This window comes from Salvia splendens, chromosome 16 (assembly GCF_004379255.2).
Source record: "Salvia splendens isolate huo1 chromosome 16, SspV2, whole genome shotgun sequence".
In the NCBI taxonomy this organism is placed as follows: domain Eukaryota; kingdom Viridiplantae; phylum Streptophyta; class Magnoliopsida; order Lamiales; family Lamiaceae; genus Salvia; species Salvia splendens.
The window spans coordinates 18,945,701-18,964,307 of NC_056047.1; the positions used below are offsets into that span (position 1 = coordinate 18,945,701).

The 18,607-nt window shown below is 42.7% G+C and overlaps 1 long non-coding RNA gene across 1 annotated transcript; it reads left to right on the top strand.

Annotated features, from left to right (window-relative positions):
- The first annotated feature begins 13,003 nt into the window (after positions 1-13,003).
- LOC121771345 lies at positions 13,004-13,734 on the top strand. The gene is made up of 3 exons (XR_006044000.1): positions 13,004-13,087; positions 13,347-13,551; positions 13,638-13,734. It is a non-coding gene; the product is annotated as an uncharacterized LOC121771345 (long non-coding RNA).
- Positions 13,735-18,607: the final 4,873 nt, after the last annotated feature.

Genomic DNA, 18,607 nt, shown 5'->3' on the forward strand with positions numbered 1-18,607 from the left:
CCTTGTCGGGTCTTGTTGGCGAAGAAATGCCATCATGGCATCCATGGAAATCATGGGTGGCGGCTGAGCGGTCGGTGCCGGTGGTGGTGGATTTGGCTGTGGTTGTGCCTCCGGGGTTTCTTGGCGGCGAGGTTTGATTTTCTTGGCGAACGCTTTCTTCCCCATGATCAGAAATTTACGATTTGGTGGTGGAAAGTAGGGTTTGAACTGGTGGAAATGGGAAAGAAACTTTTGGGAGAGAAAATGTAAATGAGGGTTTGTGAGGGAAAAGGGTTGGGACGGTGAGTTTAATTTGGGTGAGAGAGAGCAGTTGCAGGTGGTTGTAACCGGTTATCAGGGGTTGCCGGTCGCGACGCTTCAGATGGGAGGCGGTTGAGATTGCTGGCCTCTGATTGGTCAGCGTGTCCCTTCTCTATGCTCACGCGCCACTCCCAGCCGTTGACACCCTGCAAAAGCTGCACCAACTTTAATTCAAATTTTCGTCCTCTCCATATTCCCCCCTATACTTACCTAATAAGGAAAATAAATCAAATTTGCCCTTAAATAAAATCTGAAATAGCACCAGATAGACAATTTTTTTTTGATCAATACGTACTCCAAATTAAAATTAAGGCCCAAATTTTTTTTGGATTTTTAGAAATTATCTTGCATGCAGAGATTAACTACGTATTTACAATATTTACATCTTCCTTAGGCAATTTGGAATTCTACTTGGCCAGTATATGGAAACTATTTTCAAAAAGAAACTAGCCACGTGGAACTCCAAATTCCTATCTTACTGATCAGTAGACAGCCGTAGTAAGTGGTTGCAGTGGAATTTTATCCACTACACCCACCTCACTATTCTCCCTAAATATTTTTAGCCTATGTCCGTTTACTATGAAAGGTTCAGAGTTAGGAAAACTCCCTGAAATTTTCACTGCTCCATTGGAACGGAGTGAGGTGATGACATAAGGCCCTGTCCATTTCGACTTGAGCTTCCCAGGCATGAGCTTCAGCCTCGACTGGAAGAGTAATACTTTCTGCCCAACATGGAGATCCTTGGTCCTCACATTCCGGTCGTGCCACAATTTGGTTCTCTCCTCGTACCACATAGCTGAATCAAACGACTCCAATCTAAGTTCCTCAAGCTCCTGCAGCTGCAACTTCCTTTCCTCTTCACAGGCTGTAGCATCCATATTCACTTTCTGTACTGCCCAGTATGCCCGGTGTTCAATTCCAATCGGTAAATGGCACATCTCCCAAAAACGATCCTGTATGGGGACATTCCTATGGGGGTCTTGTAGGCTGTACGATATGCCCATAGAGCATCCTCTACCCTTGCACTCCAATCCTTCCTAGAAGGATTTACAGTCTTCTCCAAGATCTTATTTATCTCGCGGTTAGAAATCTCCGCTTGACCGTTAGCTTGCGGATGGTAGGGGCTTGATAGTCTGTGGTGTACGCCGTATTTTTTCATTAATGCTTCAATTGTGCTATTACAGAAATGTGTAACTTGGTCTGATATGATCGCTCTTGGTACTCCGAACCGGCTAAAGATATGACTCTTTAGGAACTTGGCCACCTCCCTTGCTTCACACGTGCTTGTGGCCTTGGCCTCCACCCATTTGGAGACGTAATCCACTGCGACTAAAATGTACAAATTGCCATAGGACGAAGGAAACGGACCCATGAAATCCATTCCCCATATGTCGAACAGCTCGCAAACAATTACGGGTACCTACGGCATTTCATCCCTGGCAGATATTCCTCCGGTCAGTTGACAGCGCTCACAAGTTCTGCAGAACTCGTACGCATCCTTGTTGAGCGTTGGCCAATAAAAGCCGCTGTCCAGAATCTTCCTTGCCGTCTTCTTAGGACCGAGTGTCCTCCACATGCCGAAGAGTGGCAATGTGTCACAACGTCCCTTTGCTCCCAGTCAGGAACGTACCTCCTTATCACTTGATCGGATCTTACTCTCCACAGATAGGGGTCGTCCCAAAAGTAGTATTTGCCTCACTCTTGATTTTCATTCTCTGGGCCTTGGTAATACTCGGCACCTCTGGAAGTTCTCCAGTCACTAGGTAGTTGGCCAGGTCTGCATACCACGGCTCTTGCCCTACCTTTTCTTTTCCTTTTTCAGTATCGTACTGGCCAGTAAGCTTCATCACTTCTTCCCAGTCAATCTTCCTGGCCTCAAAATTTACCTCACATAAATGCTCTTCTGGAAACTTGTCGTACACTTCTTCGCTGTTTCCTTCTTGCACTATTCTACTCAAATGGTCTGCCACCTTGTTCTCGAATCCCTTCTTATCTTCCACGTCCCAGTCGAATTCTTGTAACAAAAGGACCCATCGGATCAAGCGGGGTTTGGATTCCTTCTTGGCAATCAGATACTTAATCGCTGCATGGTCATTATAAACGATGACCTTGGATCCCAACAAGTATGGCCGGAACTTCTCGAAAGAATACACCACTGCCAGCATCTCTTTCTCAGTGGTATCATAATTCCGCTGGGCTTGATTCAGAGTCTTAGATGCATAAAAAATTACTTACCTCTTCCCATCGATCTTCTGTCCCAGTACGGCTCCCACTGCATAATCGCTGGCGTCGCACATCACTTCGAAAGGATAGTCCCAGTCAGGAGCCCGTATGATAGGTGCGGATATCAGCTTTTCCTTGAGAAGGTTAAACGCAGCCTTGCATTGCTCATCAAAAACAAACTCTACTTCATGCTGAAGGAGTCGGGTAAGGGGTTGGGCAATCTTGGAGAAATCCTTGATAAATCTTTGATAAAATCCGGCGTGCCCCAAAAAACCCCTTATCCACTTCTGATCAGTAGGGAACGGTAATTTGGATATAACATCCACCTTAGCTCGATCTACCTGGATTCCCCTCTCTGAAACCACGTGTCCCAGAACAATCCCTTCGGTGACCATAAAATGACACTTCTCAAAATTCAACACCAGACTTTTTGCTTGACACCTTTCTAGAACTATATCCAAATGATGAAGGCAAGAATCGAAAGAGTCTCCGTAGACCGTGAAGTCATCCATGAATATCTCTATGCAGTCTTCAATCAAATCGGAAAATATGCTCATCATACATCGTTGAAACGTACCTGGAGCGTTGCATAGACCGAAAGGCATGCGTCGGTATGCATAGGTTCCGAATGGGCAAGTGAAGGTGGTCTTATCCTGGTCTTCAGGATCCACGTAAATTTGGAAGTATCCGTTGTACCCATCCAGAAAACAGAAGTACTTCTTCCAGCTAATCTCTCCAACATTTGGTCGATGAAAGGCAAGGGAAAATGGTCCTTCCTGGTCGCATTGTTCAGCTTACGGTAATCGATGCACATTCGCCAACCCGTGACTAGCCTCATTGGTATTAGCTCTTTCTTTTCATTCTTCACGACTTGGATCCCTGATTTCTTTGGAACCATGTGAATGGGGGCTGACCCACTCGCTGTCCGGCACTGAATAGATAATCCCTAGCGACAACAACTTCAAGATTTCCTTCAATATCTCTTCTCGCCATGTTAGGGTTTACCTTCCTTTGAGCATCTCGATGTGCCTTGCTCTTTCCTCCAACCTAATGTGGTGCATGCAGACGTCGGGGCTAATTCCAACTAAATCGTGAGACTCCATCCAATCGCCTTCTTGTTCTTGCTCAGCACGGTCAGTAGCCTAGCCTCTTGTTCCTTCGTAATGCTGCTGCTGATGATCACTGGATGTGAGTTCTCCTCTCCGAGGAAGGCATACTTCAAATTTGATGGCAATTTCTTCAGCTCAACTTGGGGTGGAAGTGTGTCTTCGGGTAAAGGGTTATTCTCAGCCTCTCCTCCTTTCTCTAATTCTCCTTCTGGATATTCCTCTATACTGACTGGTAGCTGAGCCCCAGCGGCTCCAAGGAACTCTGATTTCTGGCAGAAGTCCTTAATTGCTCATTCTATCTCTTCATCAGTCAGCCCTTGGCTACTGATCAGATCACACCATGCAGCGGCTTCTACGTCAGCTTGCTCATAGACATCTAAAGCTTGGAGCTTTTCCTGCAATAGTTCGGTCTCAAGAAAATCTTGGACTAAGGGGTCAATCACATCAACATAGAATAAATTTTCAGAATCGATATGCTTTTCATGGCCTCATTAATATCAAAAGTAAACTTTTCCCCATGAAAATCAATGCAAATTGTTCCCTCAGCCATGTCTACTATCGTCTTGGCCGTTCTAAAAAATGGCCTACCTAACAATATGCCACTAGATTCCCTAGCCTCGGACTCACTCATTTTGATCACATAAAAGTCAGCAGGGTAGGTAAACTCATGCACTCTGACCAACACATTCTCTAAAACACCCTCAGGACTTATGCATGACCTATCAGCCAGTTGGATCAACACCCTAGTACTCGACAATCTAACCCCCTTCAATTGATTATAGATCGACAAAGGCATGACATTAATAGAAGCTCCAAGATTACACATTGCATGCTCGACTTTCACATCTCCTATAGTTATAGGCAGGGTGAACATACCTGGATCGGCCCTCTTGGGCGGTAGCTTCTCCTGCACTGTTGCTGACGCGATCCCTTCTAATAATTTTTCCATCCTCCTGGGCTTTCCCGGCTATGAACTCCTTAATAAATTTCCCAAGTGGGGGTATCTTCACGACTTGGAGGAATGGTATGGTAACATCCAGCTTCCAGAAAATTGACAAGTAATCCACTGGGTTTTCCTTCTTCCTCTTAGTTACGAAACGGTAAGGGAATGGTTTCTCCCCCCTTCTCTCCTCTACCGGTCCCTCAGCAACCTTCTTGGGACCTTCCTTGGGCAGATTCTGGGTCTGAGTTTCCTTCGTTCTGGATCTACCTCTTGATGGGGTTCGTTCCTGACAGTACGTTCTCGGGCTCACCTTTTCCACATGGTGTTTTCTCCAAGAAAAATGGGTCCTGCATCTGGGGTATAGGTCTGCGTAGCTCTTCTTCCGAGACACGTCCCCCAATAATGTTGTTCTACTTGGTTTCTCCACTAGACTTCTTTGGCTGGGGGTCCTTTCATAGGTAGTCCCGGATCGTAGTGTGACTTTGCTCACATTCGCCTTTTCAGGCACATGGACTGTGGACGGGAGTTTCCCTGAGTTTCCTTTCATTTCACCCATCGAACTGGCCAGTTGGGCCAACTGCCTATTCATCATATCTATGTTCGCCTTATGCTCCTTCTGGGCACTCTGCATCCCTTGCACTACTTCATTTGGGATTGTAACTCACCCTTGATACCTTGCTGCGATGCGAGCAATTCCTCCCATCATGTCCTCCATAGATCTCCTTGACCTGCTAGGATATTGGGATTGATTCGGCCCTTGGTGCTGGTTATACTGGGAATTTTGGTTGGGCTGGAAATTTTGGAAATTTTGCTGGTTCGGGTTAGGTGGGTATTGGTTATACTGGCCAGGAGGGTTGTACTGGTCAGTATGATATTGGTTCTGGTTCTGGTTTTGGAACTGGGTTGGGTTTTGCTGAGGTGGGTGGTCCTTGGTTAGGTTGACTCTGATAATTTTGAAAGTTCCTCTGGTGGGGGTGGTACATAAACAGGGTTTGGGTTTTGTAGGTGTTGGTTTTGAGGTTGTTGACTGTGGGGTTGTTGGTTCCTTCCTGGACCAGTTGAACTGGTTGTTTGGATTTTCCGGGCCACGGTATGAAATTTTGGTTCGGGGTGGGGGTTGTATTGGTTCTAACCTTGACCTTGGTTTTGATTTTGGCTCCCATCTCCCCATCGACAATTCGGATGATCCCTCCATGGTGCATACCGTTGTCTCCCTTGGATCCAAATGCCCACTAGAATTGTAATACCCAGCAGCGTTGACTTGCTCCATATTCATGAAGTCATTGGGCTGATCATAGCTCGGCCCTTGGTTCCCTTGTTCTGCACCCTTATAGTTTCCAGCTGGGGAAGTTGGTGGCGCATTTTTCTCGATTGCGCTCAAGAGCGTCTTCTTCAATTCGTCCATCTTCAAATCCATCTTCTGTTCTATCTTCTGCTCCTGGTCAGTAGACAAGGCGCTGGCAATCCTTTCTGTGCTGTAACCATCTCTGGAATTGTCATACTCCTTTTTTGCGCTCAACAGTTTCCTAGGACCCTTTTAGCTTCGTTGACCCTTAGCTGCGTGAAGCTTCCTCCTGACGAGGAGGAATTCGCTAGATCCTTGGTTGTTTTGTTCATCCCTTCATAAAAGACATGGTGTACTTCAATATCCGTCATGCGATGGTTGGGGCACGCATCCAAGAGGCTCATATATTTCGCCCAGTAATCACTCAAAGGCTCATCGTACCCTTGCTTCACATTAGTTATCTCTCTCTTCAACGCACTTGTCTTCGACGATGGGGAAAAACTCGCCTAAGAATGCTGACTTGAAATCGGCCCAACTCTCAATGGAGTTGGGTGGCAGACGCATGAACCAAGTGTTGGCTCCCTTTTAGAACAAACGGCAAAGCCTTCAATCTATAGTCATCCTCGGTCGCCCCTGCTGGCATCATTTGTGCCCTACAAATCTTACAAAACTCATGCAGGAACTCGTAAGGTCCTTTATAGCTCTTCCCGCAGTATGTAGGCAGAATTGCGATAACATGGGGCTTCACATCACAGGCAGTCTGCCCGGGGTGGACTACAATGGCTTGCGGTGGTTCTCCCTCGGTATGCGCGTTCAGGGTTCCGATCTCTGGATCATCATCTCCGTTGGCAGCCATCTCCCTGGGTTGCCTTCCAACAGGGGTATCTCTTCTGGTATTGGTCCTTTATGGTGTATTGCTCCTAGTCGCTACTCGAACCTAAGTCAGACAGAAGCCGTAGTCTTAAAGTATAGAGCGCGATTTCCTCTCGCGTGGTTTGAAAAAGAAAGAGAGCGTCTTCCTCTCGCGTGATTGGGGTTTCCCATATGAAACTCAACGTTCAACCAATCGTCGTGGAAAAGGCTAAGACGAACGGGCTGTGCAGGAATAAGGCCTCATCAATATTGGAGAGAAGGTTGAGTTCGTTACTAACGCATTACATGAGCCTCTTGCAGACCCCGTGCAGTGATGAGGATCGACAATACCATGGAGTGGGTATTTTAAAATTACCATACATTATATCACGCAGCCGGGTAGGCTTCCAGAAGTAGGGATGAACACTGTTGCATCATCATCTACAGTCCAAGTAAGTATTGTATTTTTAAGTTGTTGTTTCATTTTAAAAGTATGTATGTTATTAAATATGCATGTTTTATTTGTTACAGGCGGAGACATTGGCACGTATATTTCAGATGTCGCGCGGTTTTGACCCAGCAGACGCCGTAGGATTGTTGCACGAGATTAACAGTCTTGCTCTTAACTGCCTCACACGAGTGCGGTGAGAGTGAACGCACGGTCATACCTTCCACATAGCGCACTGATGTGGATATGTCCCGGGGGTTTATCCGAAGAGCTCGCGGTATTGGCCAGAGAGGTATCCGAACAGGCGGGCATGGTTATTCACGGCATTCAGAATGTCCCAAGGCATGCCAGGGTCATCACAAGCAGCAAATGAAGAAAATATTAATTCAGATGATAACATAGATTTGGATGCACTCATCGACAATTTTGCTGGTGAGCCCGAAATGCAAAATCCACCAGCACCAGATCCCTCTAGTTGTTTCCTACTTGGTCAGACGCGCCACAGTCTAGTTGGGTGACTCCATTAGATAGAGTTGGGCTACCATGGAATCCTACTACACAGGATTCATTCTTTTCGGATGTCCATATCGTGCACTCTCCAACAAATGATGATGATGATGCTGCTGATGATGATGATGATGGTGATGATGATGAAGATGCCGATGATGATGATGATGTTGCTCCTAGGAGTAGTGCCTACATAGAGCGCCCCACGAGGAGAGAGCATATTGACCCTCCTAGGAGTAGTATTCAACTCGATCGACCTAGTAGCAGTTCACATACATCCCGTCCCGATAAGGAACGCTCCAGACCAAGTTTGTCTCAGACAATTATGGGTATGTTCCCACGTAGAAGGTCTAGCCGTGACAACAGAGGAAAAGGCCCGAGTAAATATACACCTTCGTCATTTAAGTAGAATAATATCATTAGATGTATTGTCTATTTATTACTGGTGGATTGATTTGAGATGTACTGTTGACTTATTATATGTTGATTGATTTATTACAGGTGGATTGATCAATAAATAAAGTAAAACTCTGTCGAATTTTTTGTAAACAATATTACTTAAGAATGTCATTTCAGGCTTAATCTTGGTTCAAACACATAATAAACTCCAACCCTCAATCACGATTCTCAAACATAAAATAACTACATAACACGTCCTAAAGTGCACTTTCTTCTATTATGGCCGGTCTCTCCACAAAGGCGGCATCGAGGAGAAGCTCTTGGCGCATCTTCTTCGCGCTCATCCATTTGGTTGTGTATCCTCCTTCTGTTGTATCGCCCACGTGAACGAGGAGGAAGTAGCCGTGCTGGTGAACATTCGAGTGTCCATTCAGGTTCATACCAATAATCTTGGTGTCTCAGTGGACGGAACACAGCTGCATAAAAGTGCAGATGTAAGACATGATAAAAATGAAAGAATACAAAGTATTTAAACAACATACCTGCGTACTGGTGAATCCAAACATCTGTGTGGTATCGTGTATCAACATGACTAAAGATGTCATCACTGCGTTCTCTCAGCACCGCAACAGCGTGAGAGCAAGGCATTCTCCAGGTCTGCCACTTTCCACATGAGCATATCTTTTCACGGTAATCTACAACATGTATATTATGGCCTCTACCCGGACCCTGTGATAGGTTAGCACATCATAGATGCCACGTGCTATGCTTGTAGTCCTAACATGATGACGTCTCCCCCGTTGGTCATTCTTCTGAAATAACTCCCAAGCCCACGGTGTCAAAGACGTCTGACATTGTTTGGCTAGAGTCGTTCGGTTAACAAACCAGTTGATGGTCCGCCAGAATGTAATATCAACGATAGCTCTAATTGGGAGTTCCCTCGCAGCTAACAACACATTATTATAACACTCGGCCATGTTAGTAGATGTCTCACCCCATCGACGAAATTCATCGTGTGCCATAGTCCATTGCGATCTATCTATGGTGGTTTCGAGATACCTCAGAGCTTCTGGACTCAACCTTTTCTAATTCACACACGCCTTGCAGTCCAATATCTCCGCTCCTCACTCACTTCACCCATTATCCATACCCATTTCTTCACTCCGGGGACTTTGTGTCTTTGTAACACATTCGATCTAACGTGAATTAAACAGAATCGATGATAACCAAACTGGTGCCTCTTTCCACACATCAGCCTTCATGGCATTTATAATGCCTTGATGTCTGTCACTTATTATGCAACACTCTCCTGGTCCTATGCTTTATAATATGCACTCTCACAAGATTCAAAAACCACTCCAACTCTCGTTTGTTTCTTCATCGACAATAGCAAAAGCAACAGGCAAACAATTCTTATTTGCATCGTAACCTACTGCAGCAAGTAGTTTACCTTTCAATCTTCCACGCAGGTGAGTCCCATCAACTGATAAGACCGGCTTTGCTACTTGGAACGCCTCTATTGCTGGCCCAAATGCCCAAAATACGTAGCGGAACACCTTTGTATTACCTTGACTCAATACAGGGTCATGCAACCACTCAACGATTGTCCCCGGATTTTGAGTTTGCAACTCAGTCAGGTAGCTGGGGAGTTGTCTGAAGGACCCCTCCCACCCAACCATATACAAGCTCAATAGCTTTTCTGCGAGCGTACCATGCTTTCTTGTAGCTGATTTTCACGTGAAATTTATTTGATATATGTATGTACTGCAGAAGGCTGAATGCTTGCATCGTTTTCAATTTGACTTCGAATGCAGAGAGCAATCATGGATGATGTAAGATTAACATGTTCACTTGGATCGTGATCTCCCATACAGCAATGACGATCAACCCATGAGTTGATAGACCAGCTACCATCACGTTTCTTAACAGTTGCTTTAACCTCCCAATTACATGGGTAGCGTTGCCCAAGGTCCCTGCCTATTCTTTTCGGACCAAATGGGTCCCTACAAACTGCATGCCATCTTCTTGAATGACTATCCATAACCTCATACATCCAACCTGTTCCCACATGCCATAATGTGATAGCAGTTTCTCAACTGCAATTTGCTATCAAATTTGTTCCCACATCTATATGTCTCGGATATCCTACATCCCAATACCACATATCTTCATCAAACCAATCCATGGTCTTCTGAAAAGTAACCTCGGCTGCCTTCACATGGTAATGATCGAAAAAATGGTAACCCTTCAGGCACATAGTCGGGAACAGATTGCTCCCCACGAACAGATGGTTGTACATACTTCTCAACCATCATATCAAGTGCCTCATCGTCTGTAGAATCTTCACACGATTCTGCACTATAATCAAGATCACTTGGTTGAGAACCATCGGAACCATCAACAATCAGAGTCATCTGCACCACCAACATTATCTGCACCATCACAATTATCAGAAACCATCTGCACCATCACCATTATCAGACCCATCCGAACCATCACAATTATTAGAACCATCATAACCATCACATGTCAAATTTGGTACATCTAGTGGTTCATCAACCTCTCTCCCAGATGTGTTAAATTCAAAGCTATGATATTCATCATCCCTCCTAGATGTCCCGACATCAAAACTAGGATAACCATCTCTCCTAGATGTTCCAACATCATTGATGAGTGATAGGTGGTTCAAATTGCAACGCAGTGGGAACAGGAGTATATTCAATAAAAAGTTCAATTTGACGTGGATTTTCACCAAACATATACTCCAACAAATAGCATCCACTGGTGTAGCTATATAATTCACCACTCCACTAAAAACCACAGGATGCCTCCATGTTAAATCAATCGTATGTGCATCCAACTCAATTCCAATTTTTTCACATATCATTGATACAAGCTGATAATATGATATCTTTCATTCAATATAATAAATGAATTTGCACGAGGGGGATCATAAGCAACACCCAAAACCTGGGAGCTGAATAATTTTCCCATCCCAATATAACTCACAAACACCATTAAACCTGCAAAATAAGTGCGACTAACATCATATACTATAAATTCAACATACTTAGATAAATATTGAACAAAATTAAAATCGAAAATTCAATACCAAGTTCAATGCCATAAACCCTAAATCTATAACTAACTAACATATAGCAATGATAATTGAAATTAATAGTCAATAATTACCTAACACCACTTAAAATAGGAATTAGAGCAACAAAATCACGGATTCACTTCGATTTTCGCCGGCTAGAAACGTTGGCCGTCGCTGAGAGTGAGAGATTGAGCGAGCTGGAAGTGAATTCGCGAGTGGAAAGTGAGGTCTCTGCCGTTTGGGCTGGAATTTGTGTCTACCACGAAACACGCGAGAGCGTGTCGCGTGTTTTAGTTAACACGCGATAGCCTGATGCGTGTTTAGTTAAAACACGCAAGAGCTTCAAGCGTGTTTAGTTAAACACGCGAGAGCTTCTCGCGTCTATACCATGTCTGGAAACTTTGTTTTTCATGGTCCAAATGGCGGATACATTTTTGCATGGCGTCCTTTCTTGGAATTTTGCCTAAGTTTGTTATATTTGAAGCAACAATCGTAACTAATCCTTGATGACAGAGTGAGAAGGATGCACACGACTTTCTTTTCATTGTGAAAGTGTAAGTTCTTTCTTCAGCTTCATGAAAGTATTACTATTCGATTTTTATGTAGGAATGAGCCTGATTGATATTGGGGGATTTGCAATTTTACTACTATTTGATTTTTATGTTGTCTTTGTTGTTTTAGGAATAATCTATTGCAATTTTGTTTTACAGTAATGAATCATCTAATCATACTTTAGACACTCAATTTTGTGCATTGTAGTTTATAGGATTTGAGTATTTAGAATTATTGTTATTTTGCAAGTATAAATCAGTGTATGGAATTACATAACACATTATCATTTATATTTTATGGATTCGTTAGACTTGATAATGGGTGAATTTGTGAATAATAAGCTTAGTAATATTTGGAGCGATATTAGCCAAGCTGGATATATGATCCATCTGACTTCATAACTGTAAGGTTCTCTATAGTAGTACTCATTTGTTCATATCCAACTAAACTGTTTTAGTTCATATTCTTTCTCAATTTCAACTAAATTATTTCTCGATTACCTTTTTGAGTTATGACTTCCATAGTTACCAGGCTTTGAGCATGGATGAATAGTTTCAATATTGTTTTTTGAATGGTTCATCTTATTAGCACTCTCGATTACCTTTGAGTTATGACTTCCATAGTTACCAGCTTTGAAGCATGGATGAATAGTTTCAATATTGTTTTGTATTAGGTCCCACTTCTAATATTTTAAATAAATCATTATCATGTTTCTAATGTATTACTCATGTACATGATTGTGTCCTTTTTTCTTCAGTTAGTATGTTTAACTGCATGCATAATTTTTTTTCACATGTAGCATAATTGGAACATAAATTTAATCCATTTTTCTACATACGGTTTTTATAATCGTATATCTGTTGAATTTTGCACTACATAGTTTGATATGTGTGTGTCTATAAACTATAAATATGTTACCCCATTCACAAATTTAGACACTTAACGTTAGCTTGCATCATTCACTCTAAATTAGTAAGTTGATAATGCTTTGTCTTGGTAATTGTCTTGTATGAAGCATGTGCCTGGTAATTGCCTTGTATGAAGCATGTTTTTAAACTATCAGTAGTGATGCACCTACTCCGAATTTCATATGCTTATAATAGTTTCTTTTCCATGTTCTTTCTAAGAGTCAATGAGATTGCAAGTGTCATGCATATTGTTATACAGATACTGTATACGTGTATGTATTTTATGTTCAAAGAATAAAAGGTAGTGAAAACTTCTTTATTTGAGAAATACCTAGGTACTAACATTTACTGACTTGATATATTTATATATTATGCAGTACTATATGGAGTGGCGGAGAATAAGAAAGGTATCGAAGTCAATATGCAAGTTCTACATGCTTGTGTGGATATACATTTTCTAGGTTTGTTTCTTCTTGCATTTATGATTGAAAATTTGCTAGGAAGCAGAGAAGAAAAAAGTGTTGATAAATTCATTCTCTCTACAATCTATCATGGGGAGCATGTTTTGATAAATTCATATTATGGAATATTGGAAAGTGACAACTTTTGAGTTAGCATTGCTAAGGAAGGGGCTGGATAGCAAGTTTAACCCATTCAGGTTTCAATCTTTTATTTGGGTATCACCTTCTTTCCATTTATGTTAGTGTTTTTTTATGTCAGGCTTTATGAGTAAGTATATCCACCATAAGTTCTTTTTACGATGCATCTGAGCTTGCAACTCGCATCTTGCCAAACATTGTTGTCCTGGCAGTTGAACCCGCCAGATGACCTACGACTACAAGTGTACACTAATCATGTCCACATCTCAATTTATATCAAGATCCGAATTTGATTAGCACCACATAGGCATTAATAACAAAGTTCAGTATAGTATATCTCTTTACAATATTAATTTATTATATTTTGTACTCGTTTACCTTGATTAATATTGTGTTTCTAATATCTTAACAGGAACATATCACACATGATGTTGTTGCGAAGATGAAGTTAGCTAAGTATTCTTATGCGGATGTGATTGCATGTGAGAATGAACTTCTAAGAAAAATCAAAGTGTTGGATAAGCTTTGTAGTTATCTAGAACTTTTTGTATTTTTTTATTTTAATATTGTATACTTTGATTTTGTGGAAATTATTATACAAGTTTTTTATATGAAAATATGTTTTGTATTTGAACTCATTGTAAATTTCATGCGGAACTGATAGTACTATGGAAAATGAAATTTTAATTATATATATTTAAATTTAGCAAAATTAAATAATGAAAAAAATTTATATATATTTGAAGGATGAGAATATAGCTTTTACATATATGTAGGTGAAAAATGTAAATTATAAATATTTACAGGTGAAAATGTAATTATTAATATTTGCAGGGTGGGATTTTATAAATTTTTGTATATAGTACATATCGACAGTATGTTGGCACTTTCAAGTGCCATAAGATTTGATATTTCGTGATATTTATGCGTGCCATTACATAAGGCATTTTATGGCGGTTTTCAGTGAAGTAACACACAGTCTATCGTGGCACTTGATCTATTATTACATGTGTTGGGCTGACACTTCCTTCAACTTGCCATTATAGATAAAGTGTAACGTTAACATAATTCTGGTGTCATTTTGAAGTGCCATTAAAATCAATTTTTTAGTAGTGATTCTATAATAATTACTAGTAGTTGCCAACTAATCAAATAAATTGTTTACTGTGACTTGTAATCAAATTCTAGTAATTTTAAACTTAAACCAGCAGCCGCCATGCTTATCAAATTAAAACTAATATTATGCCAACCATTCCACCTAATAAAGGATCAATTTTATGTTATATACAAACAGAGCATGGAAATCAAAGTATTAGTCAATACCTCGGTTAACATGGAGTATTAATTTCATTCTATGTACTAATTCAGACATCACATAAAATTAGAAAAGTGACAAAATTAAATTCCACCACCGAAAAGATAAACCCAAAGGACAAGTTCACATTACAATCATTTTCATACTAGAGAGACTTTTGTTTTACTAAGAGCATCTCCAATGGAGGCTAGCGGTCCGGCTAGCCGATTCCCGGCACTGGCCGGTCTGCTAGCCGAACCATTGTAGGCGTCGAGCGGAAAAACGGCGAGAATTTCGGCAAGCGCACGCCGATTTTTGAGCGTTGGCCGATGCGCTCGCCGATCGGCTGGCCGCCATTGTAGGCGGGCGATCGGCGAGCGATCGGCCAACACTTTTTTTCCTTTCGAAACACTATATATACGCGATTTGCACGTCCTTTTCATTCGCACCGCTTGTTTTAACGAGTTTTCTCTCTCACTTAATTTTTGTACAAGAGCAATAAAGCAAAATGGAGAACAACAACGAGTCTACTCCAGTGACGAGCGGATCTCAAACTCCCACGGTACCCGTGGGAGGTGGATGGGGTCCGATGGCCGGGTACTACAACATGTACCCTTGGCAGCAGATGATGCCCGGGATGGCAGCCGGGGGTAGTATGTCGGGATGGTAGGGGATGCAGGGCAGGCAGGGGGTACCGGGGATGCAACCCGGGATGCAGTTGATGTCGAGGTGGGCAGCCGGGATGCAGGGGACGCCGGGGGAGGGACAATGTCTATCGCCCCAGTATTGATTTTTTGACTGCTTCTTCGCACACATCGACCCCATCGGAGACGCAGTTCACTGGGTGGGAGACTTTCTCCTTAGAGGAGTTGGGGATAGATCTCGAGGATGCGGACACTCCCATTCAAACGGGGGGAGTAGGGCGGGGTCGGGGCGCACCAAAGAAGAAGAAGGGCAAGGGGAAGGGCAAAAGGGTGGTCGGCGAGTTGTCGCAGCCGACTGATGATGACAACTCGGCACGGAGGAATTGGACGGATGCGGAGAACGTCGCGCTGTCCAAGGCTTGGGTGAGTGTTTGCGATGATCCCCTCCATTCGAACAATCATAGGATCGTCAACTTGTGGGCTAAAATATCAGCAGCCTACAAGGCATTTTGCCCGGAGGGGAGGCCACACAGCGGGGAGGAGTGCCGGAAGGGATAGGACCGAATCAGGGCTGCGGTCTTGAAAGATCTCAGGTTTGCGTAGGTGTCGCTCAAGCAAGGATCTATCCTACTGATCAGTATAAGAATCCCCGCTAGCCTAGAACCTGCTTTCAAAGAATCTTCAACCCTCTTCTACTGGGTAGTATAGTGAAGGTAGGGGTCGAATCCCACATAGATGGTGCGCTAAAACTATTGCGGTGATATTCTGGAGGGTTTGGTTAGCTACCACGCTCGGGTTGAGTCTCTACCTAGGCAAGAATTTAAAAGTAGTATCCTACTGACTAGAATGGGGGAGAAGTGTAGAGGTGCAGCTGTACGTGGAAATGGGTAATCATGGTGTAACAGAAAATATTCGAGAAGTACTGGGTTTCTATTTTGGGCCAAACGGAATATCCGAAGGTAGTGGGAATTGTGTGACTAGGCTGACAGATCTGCAGAGTACAAACTAAAAGTGAAGGACAAAAGGCAAAAAGCATCTAAAAAGTAAAAGTGGTCCCCAACTATTGACATGGACATCATCTTCTTCAACACACTTGATCAAAATTAAATGACAACTCCAGATTCGCCAAGTAAAACACAGAATAACAACTCACGAACACAGATCCACAAATAAAAATTCCAAATCTGAAATCAAACACCAACACTGTAACTCCGCATACCGGTCAACATGAAAACGAATCGAAACTCAAACTAGACTTTGCATGCAACGATTTATTTCACAATCAAACAGTTCCCGATTGTACTAACTCAGAGAAAATTACGACGAAAACAGCAACAACCGATTTAACACTTAAAACAACCAGAAACTCTAGATCTAAGCTAACTAGGCAGAAGGAAAAGAGATCAGCGAGGTAAACTGAACAGAAAACAATTTCATAGCATAAAACAAGTTCGGATCCTGCAAACAAAGTAGTTCTAAGCCGTGAAAATCAAAAGCAACACAGATCCATAGTGAAGAAAAACAAGAAATTTAAACTACGAAAGCGAAATAAAAGTGTTTGCCACTCCGGGCGATGGAACTCCTAAACTATGATCTTGCTGGCTGGAACGAGGATGACTGGAACTCCGGGAGCTTCTGGAACTCAGGTAATCATGGTTGTGTTGAGGAATGAGAAACTGGACTGGGCTGAAGAACTGAACTACCGAGAGAAATCTACCTAAAAATGATGATGGTGAAAATAGATATCCCTTTTCTCTCCAAGTGGGTTCCTTTTATAGGGAGGCTTACCCTTGATTTTAGGGTAAATCCTTATTGCAAGATGACTCCTTTGCCCTTAATTGTGGGTAATCAGCCTCAGCTATCCGTCTTCTCCATCTCGAACCGTTTTAGCATGTATACTGATCAGGATAGCAACATCCTGACACCCTTTTCACTTGAGTTATTCCGAAGCTTCCCTACTGGTTAGAACACTCAACCTGCACGCTTAAGCAACTTGTTTTGTAGATAAAGTTCAAATATGCACATCATACTGACCAGTAACCAAGACCTAGAATACGACTTATCAAACTGCTCACACTTACCACATGCTTGTCCTCAAGCGTGAAGAACAAACAAAAAGAAATAAGTCGAATTCTAGTCTGGTTACTCCCCTGACCGACTCTACCTAAACTAGACTCTATACTACGACGCAAAGAAAAACACTTGAACAAACATAGAAAAACACACAAACAAACATAAAAAGACTAAAACACAAAGATCGGGCTATATTTTCAACCATCCCTCCCCTCGGGATCAGGTGCAATCCGACCTTAGACAGCCTTGAACTTCTGCCCCCCCCCTTTTCTTTCCCAATCAGTACATCCGCTTGTCAAGATCGCCCACACTCTCGGCCGAACACTAGGTTCACTCAGTCACCCATACCTCACCAGGAGTATTAGGACTGTTCTCTCTAATTGCTGGACCACAAAATGCTTCGGACTTAGATCTCACGTGCAGCGACTGAAGGACTTAAAAGCTTGTAAATGGGCTATTGGCTTGTAGTGTTTTGGGGTGGATGTTCCTAAGGCTCTAAGGTTCAAAACCTCTTCTTTATTGATGTGGGGGAACTGTGTGCATTAGGCTTCTAATTAGTTGCTTTCCTCAGCTGGCGCTTCTGACTTGGGTCTCCAACTAGTCAGTAGCATCTTTGTGGCTTCGCCACCCTTATTCCTTCTTCATCATTTTTTTAACCATTTTCTTCATTTTTCCCTTGTTCCTTCTCTTTCCTTCCTCTTCTTTGTGGTTTCGCCACCCTTATACCTTCTTCTTCTTTGGACCTGGGACGACTCCCTGGTCGACTTTCTTCTAAGTTCCTTGCCCAGCTGGTTTCTGCCTTTTTGTATATCTTTCTGGCCAGTAAGCTTCATTCGCCTCATGCCTTGCACACACACAGTCCCAGTGGCTAGGGGTATTTATCTGGGTATAAAGAGTTAGAAAAGAGGTTCTAAAGGTGGTTTTTTTTTGGGGCGGGGGGGTTCCTACTGCCTTCAGTGTTGCTACACGCAGTCACTTCACCCTAGGCAATTTGTGGCAGCCGCTCTTTTCTTTTCTAAACATGTGGAAAGTGGCTCCACTTAAAGCTTATAACTCACATTTTAAGAGGGCTTTCGTGTTTGGCTCTAAGTATGGGCTTTTCTCTCATACTCACATCATCTATCCTGGCTAGGAGGTACTAAGGGGGGTGGTTTCTATTTTCCAGCATGTCTTATTTCCCTCAATTCCCCTCACCGTCAGCTCAAGACAGTTGAGTTTTAAGCCCAATCAACACACAAAATAAAAAAAAACTATACCTAACAAAACACTAACACAAGCACAAACAGAAACCACACATACATCATACTGGCCATTGCGTCCCCCCTCCCACTTCACAAGTGTCTGCCCTCAGATAAGGCTGTGAAGTGGAAA